The sequence below is a fragment of the Crinia signifera genome, chromosome 3 (genome assembly GCF_055691185.1).
Source record: "Crinia signifera chromosome 3, ASM5569118v1, whole genome shotgun sequence".
Classification (NCBI taxonomy): domain Eukaryota; kingdom Metazoa; phylum Chordata; class Amphibia; order Anura; family Myobatrachidae; genus Crinia; species Crinia signifera.
Window position 1 is genome coordinate 127,544,454 of NC_139219.1, and position 16,610 is coordinate 127,561,063.

At 40.2% G+C, this 16,610-nt stretch overlaps 1 protein-coding gene and 1 long non-coding RNA gene across 2 annotated transcripts in view; one reads left to right on the forward strand and one right to left on the reverse strand.

The window, feature by feature from the left end:
• PACRG (parkin coregulated) overlaps nt 1-16,610 on the reverse strand; it is a 583,836-nt gene that overhangs the window by 164,094 nt on the left and 403,132 nt on the right. The gene's annotated exons all lie outside the window — the stretch shown is intronic.
• Nucleotides 542-904, forward strand: LOC146063766 (uncharacterized). Its single transcript, XR_014471660.1, has 2 exons — nt 542-612; nt 768-904. It is a non-coding gene; the product is annotated as an uncharacterized LOC146063766 (long non-coding RNA).

The following is a 16,610-nucleotide window of genomic DNA, read 5'->3' on the forward strand; positions in this document are numbered from 1 at the left end:
AGGACGCCCTGGGAGTCAGCGGTAATTTGGACTTTAAATCATCTTTAGCCCTGCTTGGGGGACACTTCTATCCTGACAGAATAATACCCCATTTATCGCAGACACCGGGCTTCCCTTCCCTTTCTGTTTTACTTTGTGGATTTTTAAGTGGATTTTACTGTTTGTTTTTAACACCTTGAAAATACATTTTTTTGCACGACGATTTGGATTGGACTACTTGTTACATCAGGTGCAGAAGGTCCCAGGAAAAAGAAACCTTTTGAGGAACATAGGGCACTGACCCTTGGTGAGTTATTATTCCTAGGGTTACCCACTGAGGAGAACCGGTTAACTCTTGCAATTTCATCTATCTGGTAGAGCATAGAAGATTTAAAAATACCATTATGTGCACATAAGGCACTAGTTAAAGGTCAGTTGACAGTGTCTTATTGTGGACAGCTAGACGGAAGACTGACCAAGATAAAGAAGTTTGCATATCAGACTTAAGATTGGTGTCACTAAAGGGGATACAGTGCCTATGATCATTTGTTTTTGTATTGCCCTCTACAGAGCCTGCCAAGCTGCCCTTGTGTCCAGAACCAGGCTTAGGGAGAGACGGCTTACTTGCTGCAGGTCAGAGAAGGTCTCTCTCACAGCCCTGTGTGTGTGTGTGTGTGTGTGTGTGTGTGTATGTATGTGTATATACAGTATAAATAAAACAGTAGTGCTATTTTTGATTTATTCTAAGTTCAATAACAACGCTGTGCCTTGATGTTCCTTACCCACAGAAGCTACAGGCCGTGAAAAGGCTGGTCCTGCTCCCTCCTGTCAGCGGTGCATGGAGGTGGATATATTGCTGGCAAGCTGTTTTCTTTCATGTATGTGAGCCTACACTTTTTTTTTGTAAAGATGTTTTAATACTATGCTCATTTGTGCGCTTCCTCTCTATTTTCCTTTACATGTTGTGGGACAACTAAGTCGTGGTCTGGCTTATTGGAGAAAGCTGCAGACACAAACTGTTTTAAAGTGGCAGTGCTTGGTCTGGACTTCCAATATATATATATATATATATATATATATATATATATATATATATATATATGTATATACATACACATATATTATATATATATATATATATATATATATATATATATATATATATATATATATATATATATATATTACAGATGTGCAGGTTCTGATTTACTCTGATTTGAAATCAGAATATTATTGGCTATCCCAAATCACATGACAGCTGATAGCCAATAAGATCCTGCTTTGAAATCAGAGTAATCAGAACCTGCACATCGCTAATATATATATATATATATATATATATACAGGTTGAGTATCCCGTATCCAAAATGCTCGGGACCAGGAGAATTTTGGATAACGGATTATTCCGTATTTCGGAATATTTTAATATTTCAATGATGTATTTTGAAGTATCTTGCATGTATGCTGTATAAACACATAATATACACACAAATATATTTTATTACCACATAAAATACACACAAATATATTTTAATTGTTCAAAAAACAAGGTTTCAAAACGTGAAACAAAATGTGTGTACTATCTCAGCACTGAATTTGAATGCCAAGCAATCATTGTCTTGCACATATATAGTGCCAGTTACATATCATGTCCCCAGTGATGCTGTTACAAATGTCCCCAGTGAGTTTTTAGCAAAAAAAATTTTTTTTTTCACTTTCTGGAATGTCCGTATTTCGGAATAATTCGGATAACGGATACTCGGATACGGGATACTCGACCTGTATATCCAAAATGCTTAATACAAAGCAGGGGCACTCACCAATTTTTGCTTTAGTCAGCAGTTTTAATGCATAGAGTCACTCAAAAGAAGTCGACGTTTCAACCCTCAAGGGGCCTTTGTCAAGACATACAGATTAGCCATCAGCACAGCAGGCAAAGAAGGTATATGCCTGCTGTGCTGATGGCTAATCTGTATGTCTTGACAAAGGCCCCTTGAGGGTTGAAACGTCGACTTCTTTTGAGTGACTCTATGCATTAAAACTACTGACTAAAGCAAAAATTGGTGAGTGCCCCTGCTTTGTATTAAGCATTTTGGATGTATTTGGCTGTTTTGAATTGGACTGCCTTAGTGGTGCACCCCTGCTAATCAACTCGTCTGGATGTGAGTGCAGGACCCTACGCCTATATATATATATATATATATATATATATATATATATATATATATATGGCAGGGGGGAGGAATAAGCAGCACTCCAGGCGTCTTTGCAAAATAACACTCTCAGGCCATCCTATATGGACAATGTTTCATTGCTTTTTAATAAGCAATTTCTTCAGGTCATGGCATCAAAGAAGAAGAAATTGCTTATTAAAAAGCAATTAAACGTTGTCCGTATAGACGCCTGGAGTATTGCTTTTCCTCCTCCCGGCCTTCTGTATGATTACTGGAGCTGGCACCCGGCGCAGCCACACTAATTACAGGGAGAGCCGGATCACCCCACAAAACGTCTATATATATATATATATATATATATATATATATATATATAAGTACAGTTATTTGTAATTTATTCTAAGTTCAAATGGCCACATATTTTATTTGTTATTGCTAAATATATGTTCCCCTTGTGTTGTGGTGTGCAGCATTTTGTGTAATGGGCATTATGGTGTGTAATGGGCATTACGGTGTGTTCCATAATGTGTAATGGGCATAACGGTGTGTTCCATAATGTGTAATGGGCAGTGTAATGTCTCCTTTGTGTGAAGCCACACCTCCTTCCCATGAGACCACGCCCCCTTTCCACTACGCAGCTTCGCCTTGCAAGGGTCCCGCCTCCTGCAGATGGGCCTGTGTGCTGAAAATGTCAGGGCCGATTTCTGGTCCCAGTCCAGGTCTTTGTAACTGGCACTAAATATGTGCAAGAAAATTATTGCTTGGCATTTAAATTCAGTGCCTGAGATAGTACACAAACTATGTTTCATGTTTTGAAACCTTGTTTTATGCACAAATAAAAATCAATCTGTATTACATTTAGCATTGAGTATCTAACTCTGTCACCGTATATGCAACTTTAAATAAATAATTATTATTATTATTATCATCATCATATCAATAAAAGAAAAAATTATATAAAAACAGAGTGGGTTAAATCGTAAATCTGGAGATGGCTTATAGAACTTAATAGTCCTATTTATTTTTCAAAGTGTGTGCTTTGCGCTTTGTATTTAAAGCTTTGTGGGTTGATACAAAGCATCTATATTCCTGTATTGTAGAAGAAGATAAGTGCCTGCATTGTTCTGTTGTATTGTAAATACAGTACATGGAGAATATTGATACTGTCCTCATTCAATATTTCTTTCAGCTTTTCTTTCCCTTTCTGTCATTTTCTCTCCTTGTCCTAGTTTTTATTTACTGTCGTTCTCTGTTTTTTGTTTTTTTTTGTCCCTCTGCCCAGCACCATGTAAGAACAACTCGGCTGCTAGAGTGGTGGAGTGAAAACTTCCCCCTCCAGCAATCCTTTCTAGGTCTCCCCCCCAGTGTATGAGTCTAATACTGATGTGCTGTGTCTCTCCTCCCAGCTGGCATCACTGGGAATGCACAAGATATCAGCAGACACTAGAACAAGGGATATCGCTTTCCCTAATGTGTTGTATAGGCAACGACACCTGTAGCTGTTGAGATCGATAGCTGCAGGTGTCGGAATGGTCAGTGCATAATTTTTCCTGCATATCAGCTTTCTTTTTGTAGATAGCAGCTCCAATATAATTATGGGTGCGTATGACCCTGTTACCCTGCATTTATACAGTACATGGGGAGAAGCGGTAGAAGCACATGATAGTGCTGATATCGCTTTTCGATAACGTTTTCTTTCCCCTACCGCCCAGTACCTTGATGATGCCAGCTTGGTAGAGTGGGCTTTAGGGTCTCACATTCATTCCTACAACATAAGTATTGCAACATCTTGGATGTGTTTTGTTTTTTTTGCCAAATACTGGGATGCTTACTTAGAGAAACGGACCACCTGTACCCATTGTGATGCAATCATGATGTTGACATTTACAATGCTGAATTTCTCAAATATCCATATTGCGCATGTCAGCATCAGCAGAATGTTCTCATGTTCATAGGCGTAGCCATATACTCACCACCAGAAGTGCCATACCATGAGCCAGAAGTCATGAGGACATCACTCCCAGACACAGAAGACACTGCTGGAAGTGCTGGGCAAGGTAAGTCACTGCTATACCACTAGGTCTAACTTTCTAGTCACCTCAACATTTCATCAGCGTTGACTTGATGAATGTCAAGCATGTTGGCATTACGATCATGCCAATGTTGTCAATGTTGACAAAATATACTTCATCCACCCCAATGGATTTGCAAGTAACACAATGTTTTTTTATTTAAGTTGTTTTAACACATAATTCTGGTGTGTAAGGATTATTTTTTGCATTTGTCCTTCTGCAGTACTGGTGCCAGCTGCGCTGACGGCCATTTTGTACACTGGATCTGCAGAGTGCCAAGAACAAAGTGTATTTATTCTATTATTTTATACTATTATCCTATTTCCATGGCTAAATGAGTATGGGATGAGCCAGTGTGTGACTGGTAAAAGGGGTAGTTTGGTATACCGTGGGTTGGGGTCCCGCCACTATTTGTTTTAGTGCCTTATAATAAATAATACAAATGACATACTGTCTGACTATAAATAAAAATTGCAGCATGACTTTTGACCCTCCATTTTTTCATGTTCTAGTTTCCAAAATGTTTATTCCCATGGAAATATTTTGTTTACTTGTGTTCTGTTCCCCTGTGTTTCTTCAATACTGCTAATTACCTCTAACCTGTTAGTTCTCTAATCAGATAATACTTCTGTTACAGTACTTCAAATAAAACATGCATCAGATTGAGCAACTCATCACATAAAATAACTTCATACTAGCAACACATTTATATATAGTATATAAAATGTAATTATGCATGCTTCACACATCTATGATATCTTTACCGTGTATTGTGCTGTTATATAAACTAATTATACTCTTTCTGGTGTCATAACTGTAAATACAAATCGAGGTATAAAAATACGAGATAACTATTCAAAATGCAAGTAATGTGTTAAGATACTTAAGTTACTTCCTTCTATTGAAACTTTGAAAAGGCTGTCACTTCAGACTGAAAATTCCAGTATTTTACAGCTAAGAAAATACAGGCATTCTTTTGAACAATCTCAAAATGTATTTGAGTGATGGCATGCCAGCTGCAATGACAGGTAAAATTACATTTCCTTTGCTACTGTATGAGTAGCAGGGCAAATAGGACAGGCAGGTGAAATGCACTTTTTCTGTTTTTGGTGAGTAATCATACTTTTCCACTTACAATTTTACTTTTAACTTTGCCTTTTTATGACCTGCCAATGACTTTCTAGCAGAAATAAGTATGTGCAGACATCATAAGTACTTCTTGTTCAAGGCAAGATTTGCTCTTTATTTCTTAAAGTTGTTTGTCTAATAGTATGTAATTTACAAAGTATAACTGCAATCATGGAGAAGAAAATAACGCATATCTGCAAAAATAGCAGCACATTTAATATTTTAGAATACATACTGAAATATGTATTACTATGCCCTTTTGTAGTGGTGAAATAAGCTGTGGGTGATTGGAATAATCAGTATTCTATTCTTAGGTAATGTGGACATATAGTAAAAAAGTTGCAAGAACACAAAAATCAGAAAAATGCAAGGCTTAGTAAAGCCAGTTTTCGCATACCTCCCAACATGACCCTCTACAGGAAGGACACAATGCTCTGCTCCTGGACTTTCCTCTTCATTTATGATTGCCATCACCTGTGATGAAACACCTTTCTTATTACGTAACCTGTTCAAAACAGGTGAGGGCAATCATACATTAAGAGGGAAGTACAATAACAGAGCATTCTGTCCCTCCTGGAATGGGTCATGTTGGGAGGTAAGATTTCCATAAAGCTATAAATATGTCAAACTTTAGATCAGTGGTTCTCAACATTGGTCCTCATGTAGCCCCAACAGTGCATGTTTTTCATGTATCCACTCAGAATCACAAGTGAAATAATTAGCTCCACCTGTAGATCTTTTAAAATGTGTCAGTGAGTAATGAGTGCACCTGGGCACCTACCAGGTGACCTGGAAAATGTGAACTGTTGGGGGTACTTGAGGAAGGAGATTGAGAACCACTACTTTAGATCATGATAGCATTGCTTTCAATGTGTTTTCTGTGAACATTATTCGCCTAATTCAGACATTGGAGGTTATTCTGATCGGTGCGGCCAAACGTGCGTACGTTCCATATTAGCGTACGCTCTCCGTACACGGCCACCGTGGTTAAGTCCACCCACAAATCAGCCGCATACGTACGGCCAGAAACAACGTAGAAGGGGAGTGGCGTACAATTGAGCATACGCCAACGTACACCGACGGCTCACCCCTTAGACTCCGACAACTGGCGTACAACAGAGCGTACGCCACCGTTTACGGACGTCTCTCGTCCGTCTTCCCACCGACTTCTTGCGGCTATCTGAGCGTACGCCAGCTTGCACGGACGGGTCCCTATTGTTTTCAATGGAAAACTCAGCTTATGTCACCGCTCGTGAGAGTGAGCGTACGTCCGTGCACGCTGGCATACCCTTCACATATATGGACCTGCAAATCTTGCCTTTCAACTATAATTCTGACAATTAATTAATTATTCTAATTGTTATTCAATTATTGTTTTCTATTAACTCAATTGAAGATTGTGTGCAAAATAGTGGGCATGGGCTTAAAACATTGCTGAAACATCCTTTGTAGGTGTTAGATGTGGTTTATGTTATTGTATCATAAATACAAAACCTATGTTTGTATTAGAGTGAACACGTTGACACATGTCGACTTGTGTAGATTGAGTGTGCTACTGTGTAAAGTCTATGAAAGCACGTAGTGAATGTGTATAACTGTTTAACAAATACCTACCTTAGCATATATAAGCAGGTCTTAAAAAGATTCTTACCTTAAATTAAACAAACCTTTAAATGTAGAGAAGTATAGAAAGATAAGCTTCCAATGTGTTTGAGTGCTGTGTGTAGGCTTGCAGGTAGTGAAATCATGGTTTGGACTTAATAGACTGCAGCATTGCTTATTACATTCAGGTGTATGTGTTTGAGTAGTAATCAGCGTAAATTAGCAAACCCAGGCGCACGCTGGCATGCGGTATCTGTAGGGGTGGTCTGAGGTGGCGGTTGGCGGCCGCCTGTTTTGTGTCCGAAATGAACGGTGCTTTAGCCGATCGTGCGGTAGTAGCACCGTTCATTTTTGGTGCACACCCCGGTGTACGCCCATATTTACGCCCATTTTCCCTCATTATTTCGGCCGCTCCCCTCATCACGCCCCTATGCCGCCCCCAATGCCCGTACTCTCGCGTACAGGTTTTTTCGCACGGAGAGACCCGTCCGTAAGCGTTGTGGAGTGTTCGCGCCTGCGCATTGGAGATGGTACGCATGCGCAGATCATTAAAAAACCCCGGAACGTACGCGTACGGGCCGGCCGCACCAACCAGAATAAGGCCCATTATCACAGGACAAATTTGTTCTAAAGTTGGGCATTACCATGTACACTGCAGGTGTGGCAACTTCTTGCAGCAGTGTACAGCAAATTGATCCCCCTTGAGCTGTCTGGGACCTTCCCAAGTGGCAGGATTGCATTCTAACTAACGCATACAGTCATTTTGCATTGATATATGAACAGGCTGCCGGAGTTGCATGCAAGTGGTACATGTAGCATCTAGGGGCTCCACACATCGGATCGGAACAGATGAAGTCCATTCAGCCCTAAACATATGCCTGGATGCATATGTTACTGGTGCCGATTTGTATGCAACTTGCGATAAGTGATTTGTGATTGCATTTTACACCTGAAACTTTGTTATGTACAACTCTGAAAAAGGTTCACTATGTGCATAGTGAGAAGAGTTCCACAACAGCCACTACTGTCCCAGATCTGTGTAGAGTAAATATAACCCCAACCTTTTGTCTCCAAACAAAGCCAACTACAGTATTGATCTTGGGAAAAGAAAATTTTTTAAAATTCTAAATCTTACATTATTCAGCGAGCCTACCACTTTGATTGCACATTCTTCCAGGGATTAAGAAGTGGTACATAGAAGACTCTCCAGCTTTAGGCAGAGGAAATCTATCAATCTAAATAGGACCTGATTTAGCATTACATGCATGCATCTGTGATTTTTCACAATGCACATACACCTGAGCAAGTCTTAGATCTTACATATGCATAGTGCAGTAGAGAGCCTGGCCGGGCTCAGGTATTCCTCTGGTGGCATGGCCTAATCATGGGAGGCGTGGTCATGCATCCATAAAATAAAATACAGAATGAAAACTATTTTCAGTACCTCCTTGGCCATACTGCTCCCCAGCACATAGCAGCATATGCTGAGTTGAGGGGATGGAGTTGCTGCAGCTCCTGCTTCCAGGTAATAGGGGAGGGGCCTGGGTAATTAGTACTTCCCCCGTCTTGAAGTCCCTGCATAAGCATGAAAGTCAGGCAGATCTTCGTTTAGAGGATGCCCATTCTCATGGACACAACAGGTCAGTGCACTCCTCCCTGTACCTCGGCACATGATCAACACAGACTCTACACTACATAGGTTGGATGTGGATTAGCATTGGATGTGGATTAGCATTGGTAATTACAGCAGCCCATGCAATGATTAGATATCGAACCAACTGAGCATTCCATTAGGATGGCCATCAAGAACACCGGTAAAACCAATTTGCATATGGATATGGAACTTGAAAAGGAAGGTACGACTACTACAATTACAAGCAGCACCTTAAATATTCAATAGTTCCATCCAGTTCTAACAAGAGGCTGCTGTTACATTATAAATATGGCTGTGTATGATTGCAAGAGAGCTTTAATCTAATTACATGCATGCACACACATAACAATATTCAATTGAAAGGCTTCTGTTCCATGTTTACCATGGTTGTTCTTATCAATGTGTGCAGGAGGCTCCTCCTGAATGCATCTGCAATCCGAGTACAGCATCCAACAAATCATCCTCATAACCACCATGTTTCACAATGGTCGCAGCCCTCACCCAGTCTGCATAAGCTTACTCAGTCTGGCCATCTGAACTGGTCAACCAGGTCCAGGAAGTCTGCAACCAAAAAGCACACCTACAAACTGGAGGATGACACCCCTATATTGTAGAAGCACCAATCCCCACCCCTCTCATGTTGCCGCATGTCAACGATGCTGAAGTAAAAAGGGACTGCAAATGATCAAACAGAACCCTTTCTGCACATGCACAAAATAAGTTCTACGTATGTGAAGACCCCAAACCATCGGATTCGTGCATAAACTCTCAGGTCTGAACACAAATCAAAACAGGAATTCGGGCCTCATGTGTGTGTGTAATTATTAAATGTGGGATACTGGTTATCTTCAGATTATAGATAACACTATACCTTTGCAAAAGACTGTTATTATTATTTATTTATTTATTAACAGTTTCTTATATAGTGCAGCATATTCCGTTGCGCTTTACAAAGCAGACAGTGATACAACAAACAGGGTATTTACAGACAGTCAAAATGTAGGAGGGCCCTGCTCGCAAGCTTACAATCTATCTTCATGAAAGTACATCCCTGCTGGATATTCCGCAGTCAACTGTAAGTGATATTATCCGAAAGTGGAAGTGTTTAGGAATATCAGCAACTCAGTTATGAAGCAGAAGACCATGTAACATCACAGAGCAAGGTCAAAGGCACATGGTGCATAAAAGTCACCAAACATCTGCTGATTTTAAAGGTGAAGAGAAGTGCCATGGGCATTAATGTTAGCACAAAAACTATGCATTGAGATCATAATGGAATGGGTTTCCAGGGGTGAGCAGCTGCAATGCAAGCCTCACATGACCAAGTCCAATGATAAGTGTCATATGGACTGGTGTAAAGCACACAGATATGGACTGCGGAGCAGTGGAAATGTGCTCTGTGGACTGTTAAAGCTATCTCAAGTCTGGGGTTGGCATATGCCAGGAGTTTGTTAACTATCTGACTGTGTTATGCCAACTATGAAGTTTAATGGCATGGGGCGGTGTTTCAAGGTTTGAGTTAGGCCCCATATCTTCAGTAAAGAGCTTCATCATACCAAGACATTTTGAAAAATGCTAAACTTCAAAACTAGTGGCAACAGTTTGGGGAAGGCTCTTTTCTATTCCATCATGACTCTGCCTGTGCAATTGTCAGACATCCAAATACATCTATCCATATAGTGTACATCTCTTTTTATGCCAAAGAGGCATTGTTTATTGGGATTTTATATTTATATTATAATTTTATTGGATCCTTTTTTAATTTCTATTTTTTTTTCCTATAATGTAGTTGTTATTGTGTTTGCTATATGAATTGGTATTTAGTATCTGATATATTGTTCTGATTTGCTACAGCCTCAACTACATATAGACACTACTTCCTGTAAAGAGGAATTTACCTCAGTGCTTTTGTTCCCCTTTTTACCCCTCTGGATCTTCATTTGTGGCTAAAGGAATGTAACTGGGCAGGACAGCACATATGTTTTCCCTGGGCATGTTATAGACATGCAGATGGAATTGTGCTCTATTCAAAGGTAAACATGTAAAAATGCAGCAATTTCAGTTTGTGCAAATGGTCCTGGTGCAACTGTATGTAGATAGTGATTTACATCGTAAACAGATGGATAGGAGCAGTATAAAACATAAAGCCAAATTGCAATACAGATGGAAGCCTAAATCTGTTTTCGCATGCGCAATGCAGAAGGTTTGAACTTGACGCAGATGCACGTAAACAGTGTCACACATAGGGCCTTATTCTGGTTCACTCTCAGAAGCAAATTCCGTCTCAAATGGACTAACCATGTGCACTGCAGGTGGCGAAGATATAACATGTGTAGATAGAATTAGATTTGGGTGGGGTTTTTCTTCAAAGTGAGATCTATATTGCAGTGTAGAAATAAAGCAGTCAGTATTTTCCCTGCACAGAAACAAAATAACTCACCCAAATCTAATTCTCTATGCACATGGTTTTGTCCATTTAAGAAGGAATTTGCTTTATAATGTAAAGTGTGCACTGAATTAGACCAAAGATCCATACACACTTGGCGATGAATGGATGATGATGATGATGATGATGGGGAAAATTGCTGAGCTGAAAATCGCCCAGTGCATACACACTGAGCAATTCTAACTCTTCTGAGCAATTTTACCAGAGGTTGAAGACTTTCCATAGCAGGACGCTATGCAAAGCCATCTAACCCTTTGCTCATCTGCTCGTATTACGAGCCGATGAGTGGCGGTAATCAATTTTTTTTGAAAGGCCAGATATGCCACATTACAATTTCTGTCATTTTTTATTCACTGAAGAATTATTATTTTTTTATGGAGTATTATTTAAAAAACCTACATTTACAAAATCCGCAAAATAATATAATAATTGTCTAAATTACTGCTGTAGCCAATAAGCACTCAGATGCCCTGCACTTATGTTTGATATTCAGGATCACATGCAGTCACTGCTAACCGGACAGAGCAGGCGAAAAGGCATTTGTCATCATTCAGAGAGGCAAGTAACAAATAAACAAAGGTAAATCATTTTCCGTGATACTAGCCCTCAGTAGAGCACTGAAGGCAAAGACAGAGCACAGAGGTTAATGTAACATACTTAAGTATCATTAATGAATTATACAAAATGTTTTTATAAAAAGTAAATGTACTGGAATAAATAAGCAAATCAGTAATAAATAGTGACGGAAGAAATAAACGTGTATTAAACAAAGTATCAAATGTAGATCAGTGCAGTGATTCAGTATTTGGAAGTTAACTGTATAGCAATGAAATAAAAAAAAAGCTTAGACGTTATTAAAACAGTGGAAAAGCAGAAGTTGATACCTAGGTATCTGTAATGGGTGCCAATGTGGGCGTGCCTTGCCAAGCTGCAACCTAAAAAAGGTATGTCACACCCTTACAGCAAAAAAGAGAAAAATGGGGTGGTTGCACTATGCAATACTATTCAGTCATACATGGATTAAAACATGGATATTTATTGTGATAAAAATTATATATTCACACGATAATATTAGTGCACACTTTTTAAGCCTATGGCTTCAAGAATATCAATATTAAAAATTAATTAATAATAATGATGAATAATGAAAACAAGTAAAAATACAATATAAAGTGCAAGAAATGGGTGCTGCGGTATTCTGTATATAGGGGATGATAGTCCCAAAAAGGTCACCTCAATTCAGCTGTGTCCTGTCCTCTTTTGGGCCCAAAAGGAAATTGTTCCCTGGAGATGGGTGAACAGTGGAATGGGATGGATATGCCACTGTATTGTCTCCGTAGTGATTTTATATCGGAGTCACCCCAAAGATTGTTGTGGATATGGGGTCCTGGTTCGGCAGTATAACAGAGGTGGCGTTCCTCCACAAAGATGGTATTGCCCATCCTAGGATCCCGCACTCCAGGGGGTGTTTGTGGTCCCAATGGGAAATCGGATTTTAGGAGCACTGCTGGTAGGCACAGGCTGAGCGTGATGTAAAGGCAGCTGGATGGGTGTACCAAATGGCCAACGCATTTTGCATTTGGGACTATCATCCCCTATATACAGAATACAGCAGCACCCATTTCTTGCACTTTATATTGTATTTTTGGTACTTGTTTCCTAGAACGGCCACAATCGGGGGTAATCGTGTACCTTAACTTGCCGGCAAAGGCAAAATCGGGTCCATCGCGTCGGTCGGGTGCATTAACATGGCACGCGACCGACGCGATGGACCCGATTTTGCCATAGGGTTCAATGTTAAAATATTTTTAACATTGTAATTGGGAAAAAAATGGGAAATGGGCCAATATGGGCCATTTCTCATTGTATATCCCCCCCCATTGTGAACGACACCCCATGATTGACGCCAACCCGAAGCGTGGCGAGCGTAGCAAGCCCGCGAGGGGCGGCGGTACGCGGCCTCCGACCTTTTCATACCCCTACTATCCACGTCGGCGTGGAGTTGAGAATAGAATAGTGTGGCGAGCGCAGCGAGCCACCGTGCCTGAAGCGTGGCGAGCGCAGCGAGCCCCGCGAGGGGACGCGTATACCGATCAAAACCGGTGTGGCCATTCTAGTAAACAAGTACCGTATTTTAACTTGTTTTCATTATTCATCATTATTATTAATACATTTTTAATATTGATATTCTTGAAGCCATAGGCTTAAAAAATGTGCACTAATATTATCTTGTGAATATATAATTTTTATCGCAATAAATATCCATGTTTTAATCCATGTATGACTGAATAGTACTGCATAGCGCAACCACCCCATTTTTCTCGTTATTAAAACAGTACTGAATGATACCGGGGTTTCCATTTAATTACATTATGCTCTTAGTACGCTGGGAATGGAATGATGCTTATGATGACAGGTGCACTGCTAAAAACATTTGTTATAATGTGCATACACAAACCAAGATTAACTATGTTTTACTTTCAGGAAGCAAGTGTATTGTTTCTCTCTATATAAATATTGTAAATTGGATCAGTAAATGGTTCATAGTGTAGAACTTTCTCAATGAAATATTGATTTTTCTATATACAGGCAAAACTATTTGCAATTAAAAATAACCTTTTGTTTTAGGTCATAAATCATGTCCTGCCTGGATCTATGCAAGAACAAAACTCACCTTGATTCAAAGCTAATTTCTCTTAACAATGTTATATCCTTAAATAAAAAATCTAATTATAGAAGCAAAATATATAATATTTAAAATATTGCAATATCTACAGTTAATGCTAAAAGGGTAGTAAAAGAATCAGCTCACTTTGTCTGCGAGTCACAAGGCATCTTGTGTTATTCTTGAGATCATGTATTAAATTACACCCCATCACTAGGGACCATGTTGATTTATAAGTAAAAATAACTAGTAATTAGAAGTATTTATCAATGCTATAGCAATTGAAATGATTACAAAATGTTAGTTTCATTTTATTTATACTTCAAACAGTTGGATTATGAATGTATAATTATCTACAATCACATGTTTCAAGACCATATTCTGATTTCATGTTTGAAATTTGCAGAGACACGCCATATAAGATAATTATGATATTGGTGTAATTGTACTGAAAATGGCAGATGGGAAAATCTGGATACCCATCGGATAGTTCCTTTTTGTTGTCCCTGAAGTGTTTGTGATATCCAGGGCCAGAGAAAGAAGTGGTTAAACTTTAAACTGTTTTCAAACCTTATCAGAATACATCATGCCATCAAGATCTATACATCATTTCTTAATTGAAATTAAGGCTTTAATTAACAGTGTAATGCCAGAGATATAACTAATATCTCCTGGTTACATTTCTCCTCCAATAATTTCCAGTCCCCATACAGGTTTTATGGACACCCAAGGTTCACTTATGCATGTAGGCAGTACAGGCTAGCCTACATGGTCCTGTCCACCAGAAAAGCTACTGTAGATTAAATTGCTGAAGATGGTAATGCTGGCTATGTTAGACAGGTGTCTAAATACACAATGCACTAAATACACTCTACCTCTGGACACGGGGGGGGGGGGGATTTTTTAAGATGTGTATTCTACTTCACATGTGATGTTGCTATGGGCAACCAATCAGAATCTACTTCTTATTTATTTAGCACCCTCTATAAGATATAATACAGGATCTGATTTTTTGCCCATAGCAGGTGTCACGTTTCGTAAAGCACCAGCTGGAGTGTAACAGAGGCTGGGTGCTTTAATGTAGGGCTGTTGCATGAACGACAGATTGGAGTGAAGTAATTGGATAAAATTAAACCTTTTTTAATAAAGATACTGCGGTACAAGATATGAATGATGGCATAAAGAATAACTGTAGATATTGATAAACTGAAAGAAGGCAATAATAAACAGTACTTATTGGAGAGCTTGAAGATGATTGGGAAGTTGAATGATTGGATGATTGCAGTATTGGATGATTGACGAAGGATGATTGGATGAAGAATTGGATGGTTGAATGATTGGATGAAGGATTGAATGATTGGATGAAGGATTGGATGACTGGATGAAGGATTGGATGATTGGATGAAAGAGAAGAAGATGAAGTCCAGTTGAATCTGTGCTGAGTGAGATCGTAGCTGCAGGACCAGGGATGCGACCACGGATAATAACCAAAAGGAATGAAGGAAGAAGTCCTATCCTAATAGGCGGCAGAGGGTTCCGTGATGATATGGTGGAGCAGTGGACGATCAGCAGGGAGATCAGCGAAGACTTTCACCAGGATGTGAAGGAGAGCTGTAGTGGATACTACAGGGATAGCCAGGAGTCACCAATGATGTTAGAGGGTAGACATCATTGTACTGACTGCCGGTCTGGCCCGGCTAGTCAGACTTTAAGGGTAGAGCTGAACGGTGATTGGCTGCGCGTGTGACCTCACACTTGGGAGTCACGTAGCATAGGCTGTAGCAACCAAGAAGATGGCCGCCGCCAGATGCGGCGACAGAAACCAGCTGGTGGAGAATATAAGCGGGGGCGCTGCAGCCGGCGCTTCCCAGTCAGAGGCCTAACATGACACGGACACCACCATGGTGGCCCATGCCTCACGCCACCCAGAGCCCGCACAGCAGGAGACTGCACACCACAGCTGTCACCCGGTGGTGACAGAGTGTCGGAACGCAGACCGCCAGCATGGGCATCAGCAGCGGAGGTGAGCACCAAGACATAGGATAGCATATCAGAGGTCTGTAGGACCGGGACAGCACAGGGAACCAGGGTAGCTGAGATGGTGGTCGTGACAGCACCCCCTCCTTTACGAGTGGCCCCAGGATACTCTTTGGGTTTAGTTGGAAATTTCTTGTGGAAGTCCCGTATCATTCTGGGGGCGTGTACTTCAGACGCATTGGTCCAGGATCTCTCTTCAGGCCCAAAGCCTTTCCAATCGATCAAGTACTGTAAGCGCTTGTACCTAATACGAGAGTCCAGAATTTGGGCCACCTCATATTCAATGCCCCTGTGTGTAAAAACTTTGCGAGACCTGGGAAGAGCAGCATGGAATTTGTTTAATACTAAAGGTTTAAGCAATGAAATATGAAATGAATTTGGAATCCTTAAGTAATTTGGTAATTTTAACTTATAGGCAATTGGATTGATGATCTGTATTATCGGGAAAGGACCGATAAAATGGGGTGCAAATTTCATCGATGGTACACAAAGACGAATGTTACGAGTGGACAGCCATACCTTGTGGACAGCCATACCTTGTGGACAGCCATACCCACTCTCAATGTGGTAACAGCTCTTCTTCTTCTATCAGCAAATTTCTTATATTTCTGTGAAGCTTTCAACAATGATTTCCTGACTTTCTTCCAATGCTGACAAAGCTGATGGAGAGTCAACGCTACCGCTGGAACAGATGTTGATGGTAGCGGCTGGAAGTCAGGAACACTAGGATAGAAGCCATAATTAACAAAGAAAGGTGTAGAAGAAGAAGATGAGGGTTACTGATTTTTATGACCAAACTCGGCTCATGGTAACACCTCGACCCAGTCATCCTGAGAGGATGAAACATGTAAAC